This window comes from Sapajus apella, unplaced genomic scaffold, assembly GCF_009761245.1.
Source record: "Sapajus apella isolate SASKATOON/1434 unplaced genomic scaffold, GSC_monkey_1.0 scaffold18, whole genome shotgun sequence".
NCBI lineage: Eukaryota > Metazoa > Chordata > Mammalia > Primates > Cebidae > Sapajus > Sapajus apella.
The window spans coordinates 21,027,658-21,054,145 of NW_022436958.1; the positions used below are offsets into that span (position 1 = coordinate 21,027,658).

The 26,488-nt window shown below is 39.1% G+C and overlaps 1 long non-coding RNA gene across 1 annotated transcript in view; it reads right to left on the reverse strand.

The window, feature by feature from the left end:
- LOC116557034 overlaps positions 1-15,991 on the reverse strand; it is a 40,891-nt gene extending 24,900 nt beyond the window's left edge. The window contains exons 1-3 of the long non-coding RNA XR_004271327.1: positions 15,509-15,991; positions 14,530-14,631; positions 13,959-14,061 (exon numbers count right to left, since the gene is read on the reverse strand). This is a non-coding gene — a long non-coding RNA (uncharacterized LOC116557034). The remainder of the gene's footprint in view (positions 1-13,958; positions 14,062-14,529; positions 14,632-15,508) is intronic.
- Between the last annotated feature and the right edge of the window lie 10,497 nt (positions 15,992-26,488).

A 26,488-nucleotide genomic window follows, 5' to 3' on the forward strand; every position in this document is an offset into this window, starting at 1 on the left:
ACAGTATACGTAGTATGACTTCAGAACTTACAATTAATTCAGGGAGATAAGCATGTTCACAGACGCCTCTACCATGTCAAGGTACAATACACGTACCTTAATTGATCCATACATAAAAATGAATGTGTATGCATATGAATAGAAAATTTAGGCATAGAAAATTTATAATACATAAAATTTAAAATAGCTACTTTTGTGGATTAGTCCTGGGGTGTTAAGGAAGGAAGACTTCTTTCCATTTGGCTCTTCATATGTTCTAATCCTTGTCTTATATACATATGTACTTCATAGCTTCAAAAACAGTTTAAAGTTTCAAACTAATGGTAAAATAAGAGAAAAAAAGGCTAAACAAGTCTACAGGCACCCCATGAGGACTACACTTCAGATACCCCTGGAGGACAATATGCAACCAAGCTGTTGGGGAAAAAAATGCATTTTATTTCTGTGTCTCAGGTTTCACATCTATATAAAAAATAGTGCCAACCTCATAGGGTTTCTGTGGAAATTAAAGTGCTGTAGGACTACCTGACACAATATTAAGCTCTCAATAAATATTAGTAAAAGTGTCTAAGAAACCTGGAGCTGCTGAGCACTGGCATGGCATGTGGACACAGGACCCCAAGTGGCAAAATCCAACTGTTACTTTTAAGGAGATATACCTTTTGTTCTCTTTATATCAAAGGATAAAAAGGAACCAGCATTTTAGATATAATGGCAAGGGATGGTATAATTTGGCTCTGCAACAATGTGATAACTTCTGCAAATGCCACATTGACTTACATTTTCCAAAACACAAAAGACCACGAAATTAAAACCTCCATCCCACTTCCCCATTCTGCATTTCCCTCTTCAGGGTGTTCACTGGGTGTGGCAAGTTGTCTGCATATTACAGATGACTGTCATCCATACGTGACTGAGGAAATTGTGTTTACAATACTTTTACATCTAATGTTTAGCTTCTCCCTGTATTTTAAGAAACTAGACATTGTCTCAATTATGTAAAACAATTACCAATTGTTTCATTTGTTTTCATGTGTTTGCCCACTCAAGTTATATAGGGTAGGCTATGTCACTTAAAAGATGGAGTGGGGTGATTCAAACTTCTTCTTCCCCAAAGTGTTCCATGTTCTACAAAGTTGGCAAAACATGATCTAGTTCTAGAGGTATGAAGGGTTGGAGTAGCCTAAGGAATATGGAGAAGGTGAAATTGCCCATGAGATTATGTAATAGAAGACCATAACCATAAGTATTTTCATAATTGACAAAGAGTCATCTTAAGTTTTGTAGATTTCAGGGTAATGGCATCATCATTCTGCTTGCAAAGTCAAATGAGTAATGAGAAGCTCCTTTCTGATTCATGGACTTCTGTTGTTGCTTCCTGTTTGGTTTAACTCACCCAAGTGACTTAGAAACGTGAAATATTCTTTCAGTTTGGTAAGGGTGTCTGGGCTTGATTTTTTTTTTTTTATTTTTATTACAAACCAGGTGTTTTACCTCATGCAAATTTCTGGCATTTCAGGAAAAAATTTTTGTTTTCTTTTCTTCAACTTGACGATACTACCTACTCAAAATATAAGAAAACTCTTTACCTACACAATTTTTTAAAAGTAAAAGCCTTCCAAATAATAGAGAAATTATGCTGTGTGGTCATAAATACTTTGTTGAATTTTATTAACTTAGCCACTTTAAATTCCTTTTGGTATAAACTCGTTGAGATTAAATAAACCAAGAGATTGACTAAATAACAAAATCTCTCTGATTCCATCACTGTGAAATGAATATGAAGAAATGTGTATATGAATTTTAATGAATATGAAAAGTGGGCTATACAAATTGCATACTTGAAATTCTCAGTGATACATTGAATTGAATTGTACAAGGGCATGAAGAGTTCCTAATTAACTCTATATGAAGTTCTTGGAAGAGGGAAAAAATCACCCACAAGAATTTTGTGACAACCCTTAGCTGGGACTTTTAAATGCCGATTTAAATCACCAGCAAACAAGTTGTACATAGGATTTACATAATCAATTCATGTTGATAAAACACAGTCAGCCCCAGGTTTTCCAGACCATCTCCCACTCATTTTGGAAAAGGAAACCATCTTCAGATAACAACAGACCAAGGACTCTTTTTGAGATCGTATAAGCACCCTTTTATCACAAGTTATTAGCACACAAGCTACTTCAACAGAAAGGCCACTGAGATTCACATTACTTCAAAACAAGAAATATGACTCCATTATCCCATAGTCCGGGGCTAACCACATCTTCTTAGCCTCCCAGGGCACATCTCCTACTCCACCACTGAAAGTATCTCTTCGATGCTCTGATGAGAAACAAGAGGACACCTGCTCTAACTTCATTCCCTCTGGGTATGGAATTTTCACACTTTCTTACCCATCTGCCAAAGCACACACACCAGTTCACAGCCTCTTACCTAATGTAGTGAGTAACAATTTAAACTCAAATTTTTATGCATTATTTCCTGCTCATCTGCATGGGCCATGTATGCCTGTCAGTTTAACATAGTGTCTACAGCCTGGGATGCAGTGGAGAACTTCAGAGGAATGGAAGCTTACTAGTTCATGCAAACCTGGTTTATTCAGGATCTAAACAATTGGAAAGCTAGAATAAGCAATTCTAACTTTGTAGCAAAGAGGAAAACCGTTAAGTTAAAGTTTTTTTAGGTATAAATTTTTTTTTCAAATAATAGAACTTCCACAGCATAGCTAAAGGTCAGTGTATTCGCTGGGTTTAAAAGGGATTGCTGATGTTAATTTTAATCTGATAATCCAAGAATTTCTCTCCCTGTCCCCAAGAAGTATGGTTTCAACTAAAGAATTTCAGATTATTTCTTGCCAAGAATTAACAGCCTTAAGCCCATAATAACTGACACCCAGCAGTCAGCACAAACAAAAATGAAACAAAACAGAAAGTTAGCACCTAGTGACTCTTCTGCCCTCAGATGAAGGAGGTCAGGCCTCCTCGCTGCTTGCTGATGCTGGAGTCTGACACACTGTACTCCCCTCCAACGGGCCTGTTTGCCCTTAAAAAGACCTTCCCTTGCCTTGAAACCTGCAATAAGCCTCAAAGCCACAGGGCCGGTCTGGCTGTTCCAGCCAATTTGCTACCAGTGGTCTCTGTACCAGGAAGCATGGCTGGCACAGGTTTCCTGAATCAAGGGTATTAAGCACTGTTTATGCTCAGTGGAAGTTTGGCATTAACAGTGGTATATTGGCCGGGCACGGTGACTCACACCTGTAATCCCAGCACTTTGAGAGGCCAAGGCGGGTGGATCACCTGAGGTCAGGAGTTCTAGACCAGCCTGGCCAACATGGTGAAACCCCATCTCTACTAAAGATACAAAAATTAGCCAGGTGTGGTAGCGCATGCCTGCAGTCCCAGCTACTCGGGAGCCTGAGGCAAGAGAATTGCTTGAACCCGAGAGGCAGAGGTTGCAGTGAGCCGAGATCGCGCCACTGCACTCCAGCCTGGGTGACAAGAGCGAAACTCTGTCTCAAAAAAAAAAAAAAAAAAGAATATTAAGTTTTATATGTGCTCTGTATGCTGAGAATACTATTCCATGAGCTGAAGTTTCTTAAACTCCCTGAACCTCAGTAACCTAAACCACAAAACGAAGATAATAATATTTATTTTTGCAGGGTTGTTCTGAAGATATGAAAAAAATTCCTAGGACAGTGCCTACCATATAGTCACTCAAAAACGAAACCCTTAGTAGTGGTCATCGTAATAGCAGCAGTAGTTAGAAGTAGCAGTAGCAGTAGAATTAATAAAGGTATTTGGAATGCTATTAGAACAATGATGAGAAGGGGGAAACAAGCTGGGACCTGGGGTATCACTGATCAATCAAGCTCTAAAGAACAATTGCGGCAAGCATGAGGATGCTAAAGTTCAAGAAATTCGAAGGCCAGTACAGTGGCTCACACTGTAATCTCAGCACTTTGGGAGGCCAAGGTGGAGGATCACTTGAGACCAGGAGTTTGAGACCAGCCTGGGCAATATGGCAAGACCCTATTTCTACAAAAACTAAAAAAAAAATCAGCTGGGCATGGTGGCAGGTGCCTGTGGTCTCAGCTACACAGGAGGCTGAGGAGGGAGGATCACTTGAGCCTGGGAGGTTGAGGCTATGGAGAGCCATGTTTGCACTACTGCACTACAGCGTGGGTGACAGAGTGAGACCCTGTCTCAAAATTTTAAATATATTTTTAAAAAAAAATTGAGTCAGTGAAGTCTGTTTCCCAGCAGAGCAGAAATAAATCTACAGAAGGCATCCTGGAGAAACGGCAGCAGCACTTCAACCTTCTCCATCCAGATCTTCTCTAATGAGGCTGTTCAGTAGTAGGGCTCATTCTCAGAGGTCACTCCACTGGGTCTCAAACCAACCTCCAGAGAAGTTAGACCTGTGGTCAGACCTCAGAATAGTTCTTTGATCCAGGGAAGCATCTTCAAGATTTTTCCTCATAAAAATATCATTTTAATACATTTTTCTTTTTAACATGTGTTAAATGACCCTAAGAATACACCCCCAAAATGATGCCGTCGTCACCAAGAGCAAACAGACATTAAAGATTTGTATTGCCCCATTGCTTGCTGTAGCCTGGCCAAGCTTGGTTTGGAAGATTTACTGCTCTGCTGGCCTGGCACTCCTGGAATACCACTGTAACCCATGGAGGGAGATCTGGAAGCATAAGACCCACAACTTTAAGTTTTTTTTTTTTTTTTTTTTTTTTTTTTTTTTAGTTCTGAATTATTTCTCTGGGAAACTTTCCCTCATCGCTCCTTTTAAAGGGTAATCTGAGTGTCCTTCCTGTAGACTACGTTTCACTACAGCACAGAGGATTTTTCTTAACACTGCATATTTTAATTAGCTCTCTTGTCTGCATTTCCACTAGACCATAAGCTCTCACATGGTAGAGGCTCTTTCCTCTTTCCCACTGCACATGTCTAGCACCTAGCAGAGTGCTTGGCAATGGTTGCTGCTCTCTCTATATTTGCTACACAAATGGACGGGTGCTAGAGGTAATGGTGGCAGAGTACATACAACCCAGGTTAATGGCAACAGATTCCAAGAGCGAACAGAGGGGTTTGTGTGACATGGAGTCAAGTCCCAGGCTGATATACCTCCATGCCTCTAAACAAACTTAGTGACTCCAAAGGTATTTGAGCCTACTTGTAGACATTCCAATTTTAAATTCGCATTTTGACAATTCTGGTTGTGACTTTATACTTACAAAGCAGCAGCCAAAGTTATAGCTATACTACCGGTAGGTATGTACCACAGGGAGATGAACTGGCCCAAGGGACAAGATGTTCCTGTAAATAGGCATTTGCATTTGAAAATTTGGCATTTAGGGTACAGTACTTGGTGGCAGCCAAAACTGCCTTCAGTAGAAAGTAGACATGGAAGAAGGAAGTGAGAGTGGAGGAGTGTGAATATATATGCATCATCTCCTTGGCTCAGCAGAGCACAGCAGCAAAATAATACATATGCCATAATGATTAATGCCCCGGGACTCAGTCATGCTTTGCAGATCCAACAACCAGCATCTCATACTGGTTGATGGAGAACCCAATGCAATCTTACTAAGTGCAAAGAAATATTCTAGTGGAAAAAAAAAAAAGTGTTGCCCTGACAATTCAATGGAAAATACAGCTTTAAATATATTTTACTATAAAAGTTTATTGGGCATAAGCAATTATGTTTATGTTTTAACATAACATAATTAAGCAAATGTTGTTTTCCTGAATTTCTTTTTAGGAAATATCAGTATATTTTATATACTGGAAATGTCAGGAAAACAACATTTTTTTCCACCCAGCCTACATAAGTGATTACTCACTGCTGGAATATGAGATTAGATAGTGGTAGATAAGCTATAGCAAGAGAGGACAGGATCAAGATTCCAGGGTAATTCGAGAAGGCAGAGAGAAGCTGAAAAAATGAACTTGAGTGTGTGGACAGGCATCCATTATGCTGAGAACAAGTATGTAAAGGCCTGACATCAGGAGGCTTTGCTCAGTACCAAGAAATCCAAGTGAGAACTAAAAATTAGGGACATAAATTCTCCTAACCATAGAGTAGATTCTACAGGCAAGGGATACAAATATCTGCTTTCCTGGGAAATAAAGTGTTCAAAGAAAATAATGAGAACTTCAAACTCCTCTAAGGCATTTTAGAAAGTCTAACTGCAATCAAAGTAAGAAAGTTGGAGACTTCCACATACTTAGACTATAAAAATTAAAGTAATAGCTAATAGACAAATTACATCTACTTTTGCTGCCCCTCCCCCAAAATTATAATATTGCATAAATTGGGAAGGTCATAGACTTAAACAAAATGAAGAGAAAATATTAGAGACTTAATTAGAAGATTTGTTATTTTGAAAACATCTTAACCAAAATATTTTAGAGGTTGAAAAGCTATGTGCCATCTATAAAAATGTGAATTTTGGCAGGAACTGGTTTGTTTTAGAAAAACACTCACTTTTATCACAAGAGAGAGGAGCTCAGGTCTTTCCTTGCAGCTGTTCTATATACATCAGTGCTCTGAAGGAGGTGCCCATGAGCACTAGTTGTTCCAATATTTCTATTTGCTCTAAACTCCACTCCAACTCTGCCATTACTTCAGATTTGAGGTCACAGCCATGAGCCTCTCTCCATTTTTAATGATTTGCCCATTTTTTCTTTGTCTCTGTATTTTCTGTTTTGTTTCTTTTCCTTATTTAAATACATTTTCCCCATTATTATCTCTCTGCTTGTTGTAGATAATTTGTAAAGTAGAGAGGATCCCACTACCACCAAACATCATCATGAACATTTGTCTCAACCCTTCTAGTCCTTGTTTATTATTGATTTTAACCAGGTGAGTTAATTATGCATAAATAATTATGTATACTCTCTTGCTACACTTAAAACATTATCTTAAAACACTATTTGTTACACTTGAACACTAACAGTATCCACTATCATTTCCTTTTGTCACTAAGAACTAATCACAACATGGTTTTAATAGTGGTATGACAGGCCATACTATAGTGGAATCATAATTTTCTAATTTAGTAATAATCTTATTTTATTAAATATTATTATTTCTAATATTTCACTGTAAGAAATAATATGATCAAATTTGAACATAAATCTTTGTTCACATAACTATTAGGATAAATCCTCATGTAAAAATTATTGGCTTAAACCCCACTAAAAAGTGGGCAAAGGACGTGAACAGACACTTCTCAAAAGAAGACATGCATGCGGCCAACAAGCATAGGAGAAAAAGTTTAATATCACTGATCATTGGAGAAATGCAAATCAAAACCGCAATGAGGTGCCATCTCATACCAGTCAGAATGGCTGTTGCTAAAAAGTAAAAAAGTAATAGATGCTGGCCAGGTTGCAGAGAAAAGAGAACACTTATGCACTGTTGGTGGGAGTGAAAATTAGTTCAACCATTGTGGAAAGCAGTATGGCAATTTCTCAAAGAGCTAAAAGCAGAACTACCAGTCAACCCAGTGATCCCATTACTGGGTATATACGCATATGACTATAAATCATTCTGCCATAAAGACACATGCATGTGAATGTTCATTGCAGCACTATTAACAATAGCAAAGACATGGAATCAACCTAAACGCCTATCAAACGCCATCAATGACAAATTGGATAAAAAAATGTGGTCCACATACACCATGGAATACTATGCAACTATAAAGAAGAATAAGATAAGATCACGTCTTTTGTGGGAACATGAATGGGCTAGACGCTATTATCCTTAGCAAACTGACACAGGAACAGAAAACCAATACTATGTGTTCTCACTTTTAAGTCGGAGCTAAATGATAAGAACTTATGAACACAAAGAAGAAAGCAACAGACACTTGAGTCTACTTAAGGGTGGAGACGGGGAAGGGGGAGAGGAACAGAAAAGATAACTAACAGATACTGGGCTTAAAACCTGGGTGATTAAATAATATGTACAGCACACCCTCATGACGCGTGTTTACCTATATAAATGAACCTTCATATGTAAGCTCAGAACTAAAATAAAAGTTAAAAAAAAATAGTGGTCTGAAAAATATGGCTATTTTTATCTCTTGATGGATATTGCTAAATTATTGGCAGAAAGATTGTACATGAAATCACTGATCTTGCAGAGCTCCCAACAGCCTTACTTATTACTAGCTAAACGTCTTTGCTAAAATGTGCTCTACGAAAAATGCTTACGAATTTTGCTTTATTTTCCATTTTTAAAAATTTGTCTTTCTTATTTTACAAAAAAGAGTAATTTTCATATTTGCTCATATTTTGTTAAGCACTTCTGTTTTCTCTTTTGTTATTTTCTTCAAATGTATATGAAAATCATTATTTCTTACATGTGTTAGCTGTTATTTGTCTTCATTTTGTTTAAGACATACAGAAATATTTCATTTTATTCATCAATCTTTTTCTCTGTAATTTTCTTAATTGCTTTTAAGTTTAGAAAATCGTTTTTTATCCAGAGATAAGATAAATCTTCATCTATATTCTTCCAAGTTACTTTGGTTTAATTCTTTATATTTAACTATTTCACCCACTTGGAATAAAATGGGCAATTATCTTTAAGGGGGGATTGGCTAAACTGGACTTTTCAATCCAAATAATCAATTTATCCAAATAGCAACCCTTGTTGGGCTGGATAATTTTATAACAAAACTATACTCTAGTTTCTATCTCCAATCTATTTATTTTTGTTACATAAATAGTTCTAATTTTTAACCAGTTCCATATTGTTTTCATTATTGTGGCTTTTTGCAACCCAGTAGAGTGATTAAGAACCCCACTTTGAAACAAGGATGTTTTACTCAGATCTCAACTCTACCCCTTACTAGCTATCTCACAGTGGGCTAGTTATAGTCTCTCTGTGACTCAGTTTCTTTATCTGTGAAATTGGCATACCAATATTACTTCCCTCTTGAGGTTGTTATGAAGGTTAAATGAGTTAGTTGTGCAAAGTCTCCTGTATTACAGAGGAAAGTCTGAGAGACAAAGGCACAGAATGAATGTCTGTAGCTAAATGTGAAATAACATTGTAGGCAAGTATCAGTTTGCTGAAGACATTTCTCACAGCTATGCCATGTCCAACTTACCAGCTTCTCTGTTTCTCATAACCTGGTTTAAAGACTAACTAAAGCTGTGAACACAGAGAAGAGTATTCTAAGAAAATAGAATCTCAACTTTCAGAGAGTACTGTTTTTCTAGGTAATGAAGAGTCTCTACAGAGTTAACATCATTCAGAACAATAATGGTGACACATAGTTCTCTGCAACATTGGAAGTACTGTAGATTCACTATCAAAGGTAAGCCTTCCAGGAAAAGGCAGTCTCTTCTCACCCACCTATGCTGCTCCTTAGTCATCTCAGGGTCAGTAGCTATGAAAATAAAATGCAGAGAGAAGGTAGAAGACTCAACTGCGTCTATGATGCACTAGACATTTTCTGTCCAAGGGATGGAGTCATAAAACATGATTTTATCTGATGTTTTGTCATGAATTAGATTGAAGCCATAAATTACTGGAAAGGCTATCACAGAGCTGTATTTTAACAAAATTGAAAGTATTTTCTTCAAACAATTTTGAAATTGTATTTTTTCAACATATTATGTCACACATTTTACCCATATCAATAACACGTTTCATGGGCATTATTTTCTCATCTGAGGAGATGGAGACAATAAATAGACTCTATGGGCATTCGTAACAGACTAGTACGATAATGTGACAGTATGATTCCGATGATTTTAAAAGGCTATGCCAATGTCTCATGTCATCAAGAAATATTAATTGGGTAGGAAGAATCTGAGCTAGGCTTTGCAAGATAGGAAAATACTGCTAACTAGGGAGGTTGAAACTTTATACATCAGGCAAAGAGGCAGAGTAAGGAATATATTAGGAATAGGGAGCCACAGCATGGCGTAAAGAAGCTATAAAGCCATCACCCAGCAGATGTTAAAATCTTTTCAAAAATATCGTATTCTATTCTAAAATATAACTATGAAGTAGGTGTCATCATCTTATTTTCACTAATAAAATGAATTGAGGCATAAATAAATTGAATGACTTTTACTAGATCACTCAGTATAAACACTACATAAACACTACCTTGACCACTACACGACCAGGTCTTCTCTATGGACAGTGCTCAGAAATCTGTGGGTCTAACCACAGTTTTATAATATATTAAAAGTCAAATTCAAATTATTTGGATGTTTAATTTTCTTGTCTTTCCATTACATTTTTAGGATTCTCTAATATTAACTTGGAATAAATTGGTGATGTCATAAAAAAATCATTCTATCAAAATAAAGTCCTGATGTATTTACTACCTCTGTGAGCTCTCAGAATCCACATGGAAAATGGCCACCATAATGCCTGCTAACAGAGTTGCTGAAAGGATTAATGATGAAATATGACCTAGCAGATGACAGGCACTTGAACAACGGTGGCTACTGTTAGCATGTTTTCTTCATCATTTATTCATCATTACCACCTATTAAGGTGATTATTTACTGAAAAGATATCAGTGACATCCAGTGTCATAGCAGTACTGGTGAAAATATGTTTCAGTGGAAATTTCGGCTTATGGGGAAAAAATCATAATTCACGGTAAACAAAATTCCTCAAAGTAGTCAGCATTTCACAATCCCTTAGGTGCCCTAGTTTATGGACTACTCTGTAGGCAAGAAAAATATAAAGTGATGGGCTTTGTCCCATGCTATATGTTTTATACCAGCATATCAAGACTGGAAGGGCACTCAGAGGGAACATTTGGGCCAAAGGAGGCTACAGGTTTGCTCAAGGACATCTGATCATACCCCACCCCCACTCATCCTTCATATGCCCTGTTAGTTTGTTGGCTGTTTCTGGCGTATCATACATTTATGTGCCACCAAATTTCATCTTTGTCTTTTAAGGAAGGCTCCTACGATACCGGTACTTGTTCCTCTGCTCTTGGTGCTTCATCTGGGGGGAATACTTGGCCTCACCATCTGGTTCAATACCACCTAACATCGCACTGAATAACCAGACAAGTATTTGACTCCTGACAGTGTGTTCGAATTGTAATCCCTGTATCCCTCTCCTCTTTGACCATTATTCTCTTTATTCATTGTTCCTTCCATACAGACAGGGTAGCAAATATCAACCAGTCACAGTATTTGATGCATTTTACTTTGTTCTCTTTAGAAGTTCTCATAATGGTTATCCTGAGGAAAATCAATTAAACTATTGACTTAAATACCAATGAGGGATCAATTATAATTCCAATTAACTGTGCCATCTGGGTTGCTCATTACCACTCTTGGAAAAAACTTGTTATAGTGAGAAAGTGTGTCTCCTATCCTCATGTTTATTCATCGTTGGGTCTAGAGTTTACCTTTAGACACTGGCCCTGCATCCTCAAATCCCACAGCTAACGTCCTTTATGGTGATGCCTTGGGTCTGTCTGCCCCAAATCATTTTCCTGGCCACAGAGGGCCTGTTAGTGGCATTCCTCTTCTCTTCCCACTGCAAGAGCTAACAATTACTAATTCATTACATGTCAGTCACTCTGCTAACTCGCTTTGCATGCATGATTTCTTTAAATCCCACGAGGTAGACAATACTGTTCTCTTTCAAAAAGAAAATACTTGAAACTTAGAAAGAGAAATGTGCTTCTTCCAAAGTCACAGTGTGTTCAAACCCGTCTCTGAGACACAGGCACTGCCCCTCATCCCAGCTGCCCTGAGTCTCTCTCAGAGCCAGGTTCCTGATGTGTTCTGTGCTCGTAGGCTTTAATGAGATAAACAAGCTAGAGAAACCCCAGAAATGTTTCTCAAAATCGATATCCTTCAACATCAGCATCTTTGACAAAATATAGATTCCCAGGGACACACATCCCCCCATCTCATACTTACTGAAACAAAACCACAAGAAGCGAGACCCAGGAACCAGTGCTTGAATACTATACAGGGAGATTTACGTGCTTAATAGTTGAGTTCTTCGGCCCTGTGTCCTTTCTTTATTTTTCCTTTCTTTCCTTTATCTTCTTCTTTCTCTTTTTTTCTTTCTTTTCTTTCTCTTTCTTTTTTTCTTTCAAGCAAATCTTATTAACCAGAGAATCTATGATTCTGAATTTATTTATACTATATTGATATGATTTGGCTGTGTCCCCACCTGAAGCTCATCTTGAATTGTAGCCCCATAATTCCCACGTGTTGTGGGAGGGAGATAATCGAATCACGGGGAGGTTTCCCGCATACTGTTCTCGCGGTAGTGAATAAGTCACACCTGGTTTTAGAAGGGGTTTCCGCTTCCGCTTCTTTCTCATTCTCTCGCGTCACCGCCACGAAAGGAGTGCGTTTTGCCTTCAGCCATGGTTGTGAGGCCTTCCAGACGCGCAGAACGGTGAGTCCATTAAATCTATTTCTCTGCTGGGTGCAGTGGCTCACGCCTGTAATCCCAGCATTTTGGGAGGCCGAGGCGGGCGGATCACCAGAGGTCGGGAGTTCAAGAGCAGCCTGACCAGCGTGGAGAAACCCCATCTCTACTAAAAATACAAACTTAACCGGGTGTACTGGTGTGCCCCTGTAATCCCAGCTACTCGGGAAGGCTGAGGCAGGAGAATCGCTTGAACTCCGGAGACGGAGGTTGCGGTAAGCCAAGACCTCACCATTGCCCTCCAGCCTGGACAGCAAGAGCGAAACTCAGCCTCAAAAAAAAGAAAAAAACAAACCTATTTTTCTTCCCTGTCTTGGGTATGTCTTAATTAGTAGCCTGAAAACGGGCCAACACATACATAGTGCTTTGAGGTATATTTTGTTAGGTTTTTTTCTTGTACTTTAGGTTCTGGGGTACGTGTGTAGATCAGGCAAGATTGTTGCACAGGTACACACATGGCAATGTGGTTTGCGCCTCCATCCCCGCGTCTGGTGCCCTGTGTCTTTCTTACAGGACACCTAAGGTGTACTTTAAGTCTTCCCAGAGACAACGCCCTGACCCCTGGTGGTCTAGCCCTAAAGTGTAACTCTGATATTATCTAGATTTGAGAGAATATTTTGTGATAACCCAACGCTCACCTTTTGGCTGGCAATTTATTTGATGACGTTTCAGCTGCCTCTGGCTGAGTTCTGAGCTCTATGTCACAGAAAGCACATAAAAGCAACTATTTTGTTGATCTTTTTTGTAGCACCCACAAAAAGAGATACCCTATTCAATAAAAATGTAGGTTGTCTATTCTTTGCAGATAATACAGAGTGAAAGGACGGGGTTACTGTCCTGAGAAAGGCTAGAGTGGATATAGATAAGAAAATCAATTCTCTCTCTCTCTCTTTCTCTCTCTCACTCTCATTCTCTCTCCCTCCCTCCCCTCATCTCCCTCTCTTTCTCCTTCACACACACACACTCCCATGAGCCAACTTAACCTGTCTTCATCATTAAAATATCATGTTTGAGTTCTTGCGCTTAGCCAGTGTAAAATTGGCTTTTCACCAGCTCCCTCATCTTTTCTCTTAATAAGAACCTTCAGCTTTCTAGACCAATCTCTTGTCTTTTCCCTTCTCCTTGTGTTGATGTCACACTCTTGCATTTATTGAACCCTTCCATTATCAAAAATAGATGTCTCAATGTCATAAACTCAACATCTGCCTTGACACAAGACATCCCCATAGCAAATCCACTGATCACATAAGAAAAAATAGGAAAAACCCTAGCATCAACAAGTAGAAGTCCAAAATACTTAGACGACGAGTCAGTCAGCTTACTCATTAAGCACCTGAATACAGAATTTCCAGCAATAATTTCCTCAATATTATATTTATTTGAATATATAACACTTTATTAAAATGTGTTAATTTCATCCCCTCCCCAAGATCAAAGGAAATAATGAATAATGAGAATCAACCCACACATTTCAAACTCAGACTTACCATAGAACTCTGGTTGGCAAATCTCAGTTGGTGATTCCTCCTGGTTTCCAAGCCAGAGCATAGGAGATTTCATCCACTCTGCTGTAAATGAATGTACAGCCTCCTGAAATGCAACAGGTTATTAACATAATGAAAAGGAAATGCAGCCTCCCCCTAATTCAGACTGCTCACCTCATCTTGCCTGAGGTGAGTTCCCATCCATTTATTTCAGGACATGGACAAACTGTCTAGTATGAAATACAGAATTTGGAAAAAAAATTCAATGATGTCTATGTGATTTTCAAGCCTGTACAAATGGAAAATTCATCTTATACTGAATCAAGTGATGAAAGAACCCATTTCTTACCTGGAGTTACTCCCAAATAAATGTGGCTTTTATATGGACTCTAAGCTTTCAGGGTTTCAAATGCTACTTACTAGATCTATAAATTCAACTCCACCTACTTTTGTTTTCAGGTAAATAACGAGTGTGTTTTAGTTGGAAGGAGTTTTCCTTCTACACATTTTTTAAAACAAAACTTAAGCCTTAGTCTGGGTTAACTTCATGTAGTTCACCTAAAGCCAGGCTTACCTGAGTTTTTTCTTTGAAGCTGGGTAGCCATCACTTATGTGCTCTATCTTCTTAACAGAATGCCATGTCTGCTTTATTCCACATGACATCTAATTCCAGTCCCTAGAAACAATTTGCAGATAGAATGAATTTGCCACATGTACAGCAATTAACATGAAAAGTTTTCCACACATACAAAAGCTCATGATGTGGTCTGGAAAACAAGTCACTTCCAACCTGCGGGAAACTGGAGGTGTTCTTGCCTTTAAGGCACGATCTGCCACAGGTAGTCATTCTAGTTATTCTGAACCTGTAACCGCCTCTCCCTGTTTTACTTTGAGATATTTATCACATGTGACCAGTTGAAAGTTAACCTGGTGTAACCCAAAAATAAAACTCTTTTGCTTGAATTTATTCACAAAGGACATCCATTCTTAGAAGAAAATAGAGCTTTTGTTTTCCAAATCACAGTGAGTTGTTTAATTATGAAGTTCCTACCAGTAATGGCAATTTTAAAAAATAGTACCAAATGCATTGGAAATGATTGCAGCCTTGGCCAACCATATGTGAGACAGAACTCCTTTATTTGCCATCATCAAACATAAAGAAAATAATGGGGAAAGGAATCATAGCAGTTGAAAATTGTACTCATATAAAAGAAATCTGGCTTGTCTTATGGGTCCCTACTAACAAAACTAATATTTTGCTGCCAGTTACCAGCCAAGGTTTTGTATTATGTGTATGGGCCACATAAAACGGAAAAACCAGCTCCTTCCACACATACCGCTGATTGCCTGTACGACACTTCTATCTCCCCTTCTGGATCTAGCTTGATGTGTCCTCACGGATGAGTCTGTCTGTCCAATAGCTTCTTCCACGGCTAGCCAAGCATCTGCTTTCCTCTAAACACTAATCTTTGTAAGAATTATTAGTATCAACCCAAGTTTCATTTCTCCTCAGTGGCCTTAAAAAATCTTTCCGACGTTTGCTGTGTCCCTACCTCTCCTGTAGCGCTGGAGCTGGCTGGAGAGAGGCAGTAAAGGCCTTGAGGTGCCCTGTGGGAGATACTGGCCCTGCACGGAGCTGGGGGAGGGCACAGTGCTGGCAGCTGGAAAAAGAGGAGGAGGAGGAGGCATTTGTGTGCCACTGCAAACAATACACAGTGCCAACAAAAACACCATTCTTTTTCCTAGGAAGTTCAAAGCACTTTGCAAACATTAACTTATGAGCCCAAATAGTCACGGAGCAATTACTACTTTATTACGCCCCTAAAATAACTACTGCAAGCAAAGTGGCTAGAAGAAAAAAAAAGAGTGCATTTATTGTTTCCTTATTCCTCAGCTATTTATTGAATACCTACTATGTGCTGGGCACTGGAGGTAGAGGACCTCCCATGGGCTCTCACACTATTCTATGCTTTTTTTTGCCAACCCAGTTAGGGCACTAAGCACCTGGCTACACTAGTTATTATGTTTATTTACACTTTATTTTTGCCCAAATTGTTTAATGGAATGTGCTCCATTCTTCAGAATGCCTATAATGTGCTAAGTGCTGAGCGAACACACAAAAGAAAAAACTTTATAAAGTTACCTATAAATCTCACTACGACTTTAGGAACTGGGGAATAGCAATTCAAAGTGCTTTCTTTTAAGATGCCATAAACAAGCTTTAGTGTGAGCAATCTTTGTCTCTTTTGAAATTTGTGGAATTGCTATAGTGAATAAGGAGAGTTAAGATCAGTAATATCATGCCAAATGGTTTATATCAATAATCTGTCTTTTAAAATCATTAATTAGATGAGCAAGCATGTTTGGTGATGCAGAGAGCCTTTATCCATGAATCTTTTTATGATCCCCCTTTTATTTTATGTGACAAAATGGTCAGATATAGAAAGTGGTTGATGCCGTTTCTAAATTCTTCTCCTTAGGCATCTGGCTCCAGATATTTTAGAGTATATGGTTGTCTAAGACTAACTGGACGAAAGAGGCTGGTGGCTGCTTTTAAAAAATGCGTGACTTTTTGATGAATCGAAAGGGACCCAAGCTGTTGTGTTTTAAAAATGCGAGCTAAGGGTTCTAGTCTGTTCAGGTGGGTTAAATTGTTACGCAGGTGACAGTCCAATTACCACAACAATGGAGGATTTAAGAGGGAGATTTTATTATTTGCAACAAGAGAGGAGGACACCTGGGATAGTTCCCCAAAGCAGTGCCTCCAGGAACAACAGTAAAAGCAGGACTTGTATTGGGCTGAAGCTGAGTCATTGTATGTGGAAGTGGTATAAAGGCAGTGCAGTCGCCTGCTGATCATGCTTCTACATACATCGTGTGTACAGAAAATGGCAAATAAGCGTCCCCCTGAGCAGGGTTTGTTACTATGGTTAATGAGGAGAGTTGATCATAATTCATCTCCAACTCAGGCATCTCTGAATCCAACCAGTTTTACTTTTTGCAGGGCTGAGCTTCTTCCTAGAGCTTTTTGAAATAAGAACTCAAGGTACAACAGTTACAAGTGGGAATTTCCTCACAGTGTATACCCAGAAACCTGGAACCCTGGGTTACACAGGGAGTCACTAGCCTACCCCAGTTTGGACTGAACATAGACACGGTTGCAGTTCTCACTTAGAAATTTATGTATATTTTTAAAGTCGTAGAGAATTATAATGCCACTTAAAACCCAACGTCTCCTCTGTAATAAATACTTCTCTGACTAAACAGAATATAATGGAGGTATTATTTTGATCCAACACTCAAATGTATTGGTTAACACACATATCCCATGAAATTCAAGCTCTACATCTTAGCAGTTAAGTAGCACCTTCGTTTGGCCCCAAAGTACCTTTCCAGCCTCAGCCTCATCTTCATCCTCTTTATCACTCTGGCCACAGCATAGGTTTTCATAATAGTATATGAGGCTTACCTGATACCCTCTGTCTTGAAGCCTGCCCCACCCAGCTCCAATAGAAAGACACACACACACACACTTTTCTACCTGAAAACCTTCATTCTTCAAGGGCACATGATATCTTAACCTATTCCCAAAATATATCATGTATAGAGATCATATCTTATTCCTTCATGTCTTCAGCAAGTAGTATAAATCTTTGTTGAATGTGAATTTTCTAGAACACATCAGTATAGCACTTACTGAGGCTGGCAAGGTGATCAATTACTTGGGTTTACTCTGCAGCTGGTTTCTGGGGATTTTTAAAAATATTTTTATTAAGCAGGGCTTCTAATGAAGAGAATAAAATCAATTACATAAATTATTAAGTTAAAAACAGATCTAGGCCAGGCGCGGTGGCTCACGCCTGTAATCCCAGCACTTTGGGAGGGAGGCAGGTGGATCACGAGGTCAAAAGATCAAGACCATCCTGGTCAACATGGCGAAACTCCGTCTCTACTAAAAATACAAAACATTAGCTGGGCATGGTGGTGCGTGCCTGTAATCCCAGCTACTCAGGAGGCTGAGGCAGGAGAATTGCCTGAACCCAGGAGGTGGAGGTTGCGGTGAGCCAAGATCACGCCATTGCACTCCAGCCTGGGTAACAAGAGCGAAACTCTGTCTCAAAAAAAAAAAAAAAAAAAACCAGATCTATTATTTTTGATTAAAAGGTACTACGTTAATAACACCATTATTACCCAGCTTTTGTTTTGTTTTGTTTTCCAGAACAAAAGGGAAAAGGAGAGGAAAGCAAGGGATTGGCTGCTGGAAAAGATTATCCATAAAATTTCTGCCATTTTCTCTTTATGAAAGTGAGAAATAGAGACATTTGTACAGATTGTACAGAACAGAATGGCCGGCAGTTGGAGATAAATACTACTTAGTAAAAAATTGTCCCATCTTCAAAGGCTCTTGCAAAAATTAGGGCCTGCTGATCTCTTTCAGTATTTTAGGAAGAGTCCTGTCATTATCTAGATTTGAAACATTGAAACATTATTTCGAGTTTTACTCGAAATAAATCAGTAATTTAACCTGTGCATATGTTTAAAACCTCATGCTTTTAATGGGCACATATTCTTAGTTCACTTGATCCTCACAAGAGCCCGTTAAGGTGAGTATGGCATCTTTTTACAGTTAAGAAGACTGAGTCTCAGATTTAGTATCTTGCTGAATTAATATACAAACCCCAACAGTCTAACTGTGCTCTTGGGATTCTTTCATCAAATCACAACACTATGTGAATACTTTAAGAATTATTATAGATGCAGCTTTTATTCTTTACAGAACAAAATGCTGGCACTGTATGTTATGCACCCTTATTTACTGAACAACAGGTATATATATGATATAAAATGATTTTTTTCCTTGATACCTGGAAATTACCTGAGAATCCAGATGTCATTTAAGGAATGCATTCCCAAGTTAATTAAACCTCATCAACACACAAGCAAATATTTATTTTCAGTTCTAAAAGCCTTCAACCTTAATTAATTCTTTAGCCAGCAATGCAAATTCATGTTTCCTGCCAAATCCAGCAGAGGGCAGGATACTCCCATCAACAGCCAGCAGCTGGCTAGTGCCTCTAGCTAAGCCAGTGCAGTTACCTGGCGCAGTATTCCCGCACTGGAGCAATCATCATCATCTCACCTGGATACTAAATAGTGTAAGCTTGTGCTGCAGATAGGGGATGTGGGATGTGCCCTTGGAAATGTCCAGAAAAGTTTTGCCTTAGAGGCTGCTCACATTTTGTTTCATCTAAAGATACCTGGAAACTAGCCAGTACCAATTATCTTCCTGGAGTATCTTGCTGAGGACACTACACTAGGGAATTAATCTAATATATGCCATGACAGTTTCTGTTTCTTGCTTTAGGCCATCTCAGGTCATAGCTGAGCTACTCTACTCTTGGGCTCCATGCCTCACTCCCACACCTTCTATTTCTCTGTGTCCCTAACAACTCTCAAGAGCTACCCATTGCATGGCCTCCTCTGTCTGTCATCTCTGCATAACCTCCACTAATCAGGAACAATGACCTCCTGCCTACTAATTCAAATTCTCCCCAAGCCTGACTTACAGGCCACCTCCTCCAGGAAGTTGCTGGAGATCCTGGCCCCAGTGGTCATCATTAAGAAACCTTTGCCAATGTCAAAGTCAAAATAAGAATCTTTAAACTCAATTTTTCATTTGGGAATCACAGAATTTCAATTCAGGTCATACACACACACTGGGGTGGTCTTTAGTATGTCTGAAGAACAAAGAGAAGGTTGGGAGTTTTATTTGAAAGAGAAATGTTACGTTATTTTGAAAGAAAACTCATTGGCACTATCAAAGTTTTGGGGGGCTGGCAAGCTCTAATTGATGAGTGATCATGGTAGGTAAAATCAATCTTAGAGTCTCAACAGGTTGTTTCAGCAACTGGGCTTGTGGGCAATTCTTGGGGTAGGTGTTATGTGTCCCTAGTCATTTTCCCCCTTGCCTCTTTACTCTTTTTAGTTGGATATGACAATAATAAATCAATGTGTGTAATTAACTTTCATAGTAAGTGAACTATTAGGTGAAGGTTTTGTACTAGAGCTTCGGTCTAAAAAGATATACCCCATTCCTTCCAGTCCAGATAGTAGCATGGTAAATGTAACAAGGAAGAGAGCAAGGATAAATGCCACAGTTCACAGAATAGTGCTTCTGAAGGTGACAAAGTAATTGTAGCAAACTTCTAGAATTTTCAAACTATGGTCTTAGAAGTTTGTCATTAGGACTTCAAAGTCTCCCAGGGTGGGGTGGTAATAAGGGAAAGGGTTGGATAGTTGGACAGGTTTTGTACCCCCCCAAACCCACTCCCCTGCCCTCACTTTCCCCCACCTCCAACCAGATGAAAGCAATGCCATTTTAACCTGTATTATTTGTGTATACCTCTGGATACTACATAAAGAGTTCCTTTAAAGAAAGGGGATCTGTGGCCAGGTCCGGCAGCTCACGCCTGTAATCCCAGCACTTTGGGAGAATGAGGTTGTCGGATTTTGAGGTCAAGAGATTGAGAGCATCCTGGCCAATATGGTAAAAACCATCTCTACTAAAAATACAGAAGTTAGCTGGGCATGGTGGCGTGCCCCTGTAGTCTCAGCTACTCAGGAGGCTGAGGCAGGAGAATCGCTTGAACCTGGCAGACAGAGGTTGCAGTGAGCCGAGATGGTACCACTGCACTCCAGTCTGGCAAAAGATGGTACCACTGCACTTCTTTTTATCAAAGAAAAAAAAATAAGGAGAAGAAAAGGAAAAAGAAGGCCGGGTGCGGTGCCTCACGTCTGTAATCCCAGCACTTTTGGGAGGCCGAGGCAGGTCACAAGGTCAAGAGATCAGGACTATCCTAGCCAACATAGTGAAAATCCGTCTCTACTAAAAATACAAAAATTAGCTGGGCATAGTGGTGGGCCCCTGTAGTCCCAGCTACTTGGGAGGCTGAGGCAGGAGAATCGCTTGAACTGAGAGGTGGAGGTTGCAGTGAGCCGAGATTGTGCCACTGCACTCCAGCCTAGGCAACAGAGCAAGACTCCATCTCAAAAACAAAAACAGAAAACAAAAAAATAAAAGGGGGGATCTGCAAATAAGCAAATAAACAATTTACCCAGCAATAATCATAACAACAAAACAAAACAAAAAAAAACAGTTTAAAAAAAATTCAAACGTTCCTTCACTGTTGAGGAAACCACACCTGGAGAGGAGGAAAGACCAAGCTAACTTGTAGGCTGGTCAGCCAGGGAACTGGAATTTGAATTCCTTCTGGTCTCTAAAGCCTAACACTTTCCACTAAAAAGATGAGGCTTATATCGAGCCTGAAAGAGAAGGAGGCATTAAATAAAGGGATGAACCCCTTGGCCATTCTTAGGTGGAGAGAGGCACCCAACTAGCAAAGCTACCCAGAGCAGAAGTGAGGGGCAAAGTTGCTTGCATGAAATTAACCAGCAACAGATTAAGGTAATGTTTTAAATCACATTTATTGGCAATGCATTGAGCACTTGGGCAGAGTGATACCAGATAGATGGGACCACTTCGTGTTCATGAAGCTTACATTCTAGTAAAAGAAAGACATGCCACTATCCTTTGAGAAATGTTACACTGGAGAAGTACAATGTTCTACAAGGGACTTGTTAAATTCTATGCTCAGCACCACCTCCCAAATTATTATTCTAGCATGCTCAATTAATTATTCAAACAACCAGTTGTTCCAATTGCATAAAGTCCAGCCTGGCTCTCTTCAGGCCTTTCCCCACCCTCAATGCAGAACATCATCCAGGATCTCAAGTTACACTTAGTTGTCGTGTCTCCTCAGTCTTTGGCAATCTGGAACAGTTTTTTTTTTCTTTTTTTTAATTGTACTTTAGGTTCTGGGGTACATGTGCAGCTCATGCAGGATTGTTGCATAGGTACACACATGGCAATGTGGTTTGCTGCCTCCATTCCCCTGCAACCTACATATGGCATTTCTTCCCATATTATCCCTCCCTGACCTCCCCACCCCCTACTGTCCCTCGGCACCCCCACCCAGCAGACACCAGTGTGTGATGCTCCCCTCCCTGTGTCCATATGTTCTCATTGTTCAACACCCGCCTATGAGTGAGAAAATGTGGTGTTTGATTTTCTGCTCTTGTGTCAGTTTGCTGAGAAAATGGTTTCCAGATTCATCCATGTCCCTACAAAGGAAACAAACTCATCATTTTTTATGGCTGCATAGTATTCCATGATGTATATGTGCCACATTTTCCTCGTCCAGTCTATCATTGATGGGCATTTGGGTTGGTTCCAGGTCTTTGCTATTGTAAACAGTGTCACTATGAATGTACGTGTGCATGTGTCTTTATAATAGAATGATTTATAATCCTTTGGATATATATACCTAGTAATGGGATTGCTGGGTCAAGTGGAATTTCTATTTCTAGATCCTTGAGGAATTGCCACACTGTCTTCCACAATGGTTGAACTAGTTTATACTCCCACCAACAGTGTAAAATAAAAGTGTTCCTATTTCTCCACATCCTCTGCAGCATTGGTTGTCTACAGATATTTTAATAACTGCCATTCTAACTGGCGTGAGGTGGTATCTCAATGTGGTTTTGATTTGCATTTCTCTAATAATCAGTGATGATGAGCATTTTTTTAATGTGTTTGTTGGCCTCATTTATGTCTTCTTTTGAAAAGTGTCTGTTCATATCCTTTGCCTATTTTTGGATGGGTTTGTTTATTTTGTTTTTGTAAATCTGTTTTGGTTCTTTGTAGATTCTGGATATTAGCCCTTTGTCAGATGGGTAGATTGTAAAAATTTTTTACCATTCTTACGGTTGCTGGTTCACTCTAATGATTGTTTCCTTTGCTGTACAGAAGCTCGCCTATGCCTATGTCCTGAATGGTTTTGCCTAGGTTTTCTTTTGGGGTTTTTATGGTGTTAGGTATTATGTTTAAGTCTTTAACCCATCTGGAGTTAATTTTAGTGTAAGATGTCAGGAAGGGGTCCAGTTTCTGCTTTCTGCACATGGCTAGCCAGTTTTCCCAACACCGTTTATTAAACAGGGACTCCTTTCCACATTGTTTTTTATGAGAGTTGTCAAAGATCACATGGTTGTAGATGTGTGGCATTGCCTCCAAGGCCTCTGTTCTGTTCAATTGCTCTCTATCTCTGTTTTGGTATCAGTACCATGCTGTTGTGATCACTGTAGCCTTGTAGTATAGTTTGAAATCAGGTAGCATGATGCCTCCAGCTTTGGTCTTCTTGCTTAGAATTGACTTGGCTATGTGGGCTCTCTTTTGGTTCCATATGAAGGTTAAGGTGGTTTTCTCCAGTTTTGTGAAGAAGGTCACAAAACTTCCATTGGTAACTTGATGGGGATAGCGTTGAATCTCTAAATTACTTTGGGCAGTATGGCCATTTTCATGGTACTGATTCTTCCTAACCATGAGCATGGAATGTTTCTCCGTGTGTTTGTGTCCTCTCTTATTTCCTTGAGCAGTGGTTTGCAGTTCTCCTTGAAGAGATCCTTTACATCCTTTGTTAGTTGTATTCCTAGGTATTTTATTCTCTTTGTGGCAATTGTGAATGGGAGTTTGCTCATGATTTGGCGCTCTGTTAGTCTTTTATTGGTGTGTAGAGATGCTTGTGATTTCTGCACATTGATTTTGTATCCTGAGACTTTGCTGAAGTTGCTTATCAGTTGAAGGAGATTTTGGGCTGAGATGATAGGCTCTTCTAAATATACAATCATGTCATCTGCAAATAAAGACAATTTGACTTCCTCTTTTCCTAAGAATACCTTTTATTTTTTTTTTCTTGCCTAATTGCTCTGGCTAGAACTTCCAATACTATATTGAATAGGAGTGGTGAGAGATGGCATCCTTGTCTAGTGCCCGATTTCAAAGAGAATGCTTCCAGTCTTTGCCCATTCAGTATAATATTGGCTGTAGGTTTGTCATAAATAGCTTTTATTGTTTTGAGATATGTTCCTTTGATACTTAGTGTATTCAGGGTTTTTAGCATAAAGGACTGTTCAATTTTGTCAAACGGCTTCTCTGCATCAATTGAGATAATTATGTGATTTTTGTCTTTGGTTCTGTTTATGTGGTGGATTACGTTTATACACTTGGATATGTTGAACCAGCCTTGCATCACCGGAAGGAAGTCTACTTGATTGTAATGGATAAGCTTTTTGATGTGCTGTTGCAATCGGTTTGCCAGTATTTTATTGAAAATTTTTGCATCTATGTTCATCATGGATATTGGCCTGAAGTTTTCTTTTTTTGTTGTTGAGTCTCTGCTGGGTTTTGGTATCAGGATGATGTTGGTCTCATAAAATGATTTGGGAAGGATTCCCTCTTTGGATTATTTGGAATAGTTTCAGAAGGAGTGGTACCAGCTCTTTGTTGTACATCTGGTAGAATTCAGATGTGAACCCATCTGGACCTGGACTTTTTTTGGTTGGTAGGCTCTTAATTGCTGCCTCAACTTCAGCCCTTGTTATTGGTCTGTTCAAGGTTTCAACTTCTTCCTGGTTTAGGCTAGGGAGGGTGCAAGTGTCCAGGAATTCATCCATTTCTTCCAGGTTTACTGGTTTATGTGCATTGAGTTGTTTGTAGTAATCTCTGATTGTAGTTCATATTTCTGTGGAATCAGTGGTGATATTCCCTTTATTGTTTTTTATAGCATCTATTTGATTTCTCTCCCTTTTGTTTTTTGTTAATCTGGCTAGCAGTCTGTCTATTTTGTTGATCTTTTAAAAAACCAGCTCCTGGATTTACTGATTTTTTGAAGGGTTTTTGTGTCTATCTCCTTCAGTTCTGCTCTGATCTTAGTTATTTCTTGTCTTCTGCTAGCTTTTGAGTTTTTTTGATCTTGCTCCTCTAGCTCTTTCAATTTTGATGATAGGGTGTCGATTTTAGATCTTTCCTTGCTTCTCATGTGGGCATTTATTGCTATAAATTTCCCTCTATACACGGCTTTAGATGTGTCCCATAGATTCTGGAATGTTGCATCTTCGTTCTCATTGGTTTCAAAGAACATCTTTACTTCTGCCTTCATTTCATTGTTTATCCTGTTGACATTCAGGAGTCAGTTGTTCAGTTTCCATGAAACTGTGTGGTTCTGAATTAGCTTCTTAATTTTGATTTCTAATTTGATTGCCCTGTGGTCTGAGAGACTGTTATGATTTCCATTCTTTTGCATTTGCTGAGGAGTGATTTACTTCCAATTATGTGGTCAATTTTAGAGTAGGTGCTGAGAAGAATGTATATTCTGTGGATTTGGGGTGGAGATTTCTGTAGATGTCTATTGGTCCACTTGGTCCAGATCTGAGTTCAAGTCCTGGATATCATTGTTAATTTTCTGTCTTATTGATTTGTCTAATATTGACAGTGGAGTGTTAACATCTCTCACTATTATTGTGTGGGAGTCTAAGTATCTTTGTAGATCATTAAGAACTTGCTTTATGTACCTGGGTGCTCCTGTATTGGGTGCACATATATTTGGGATCATTAGTTCTTCTTGATGCATTGATCCTTTTACCGTTATGTAATGCCCTTCTTTGTCTCTTTTGATCTTTGTTGGTTTAAAGTATATTTTATCAGAGACTAGGATTGCAACTCCTGCTTTTTTTTCTCTCTCTCCATTTGCTTGGTAAATCTTCCTCAGTCCCTTTATTTTGAGTCTATATGTGTCCTTGCAAGTGAGGTGGGTTTCCTGAATACAGCACACCAATGGGTCTTAACTTTTTATCCAATTTGCCAGTCTGTGTCTTTTGATTGGGGCATTTAGCCCATTTATATTTAAGGTTAATATTGTTATGTGTGAATTTGATCCTGCCATTTTGTTGCTAGCTGGATGTTTTGCCCATTAGTTGACACATTTTTTTTTCATTGTGTTGATGGTCTTTACCATTTGGTACATTTTTGGAGTGGCTGGTACTGGTTATTCCTTTCCTTGTTTAGTGCTTCTTTCAGGAGCTCTTGTAAGACAGGCCTGGTGGTGATGAAATCTCTCAGCAATTGCTTGTCCATAAAGGATTTTCTTTCTCCTTTGCTTATGAAGCTTAGTTTGGCTGGATATGAAATTCTAGGTGGAAAGTTCTTTCCTTTAAGGATGTTGAATATCGGCCCCCACTATTTTCTGGCTTGTAAGGTTTCTACAGAGAGATCCACTGTGAGTCTGATGGTCTTCACTTTGTGGGTAACTGGACCTTTTTCTCTGGCTGCCTTAGCATTTTTTCCTTCATTTCAACCTGGTGTATGTGACATTGTGTGCCTTGGGGTTGCTCTTCTTGAGGAATATTTTTCTGGTGTTCTCTGTATTTCCTGGCCTTGAATGGTGGCCTGGCTTGCTAGGTTGGGGAAGTTCTCCTGGATAATATCCTGAAGAGTGTTTTCCAGCTTGGATTCATTCTCTCCATCATATTCAGGTACACCTATCAAATGTAGATTAGGTGTTGTCACATAATCCCATATTTCTTGGAGGCCTTGTTCATTTCTTTTCACTGTTTATTCTTGCCTTCTCATTTTATTTCAT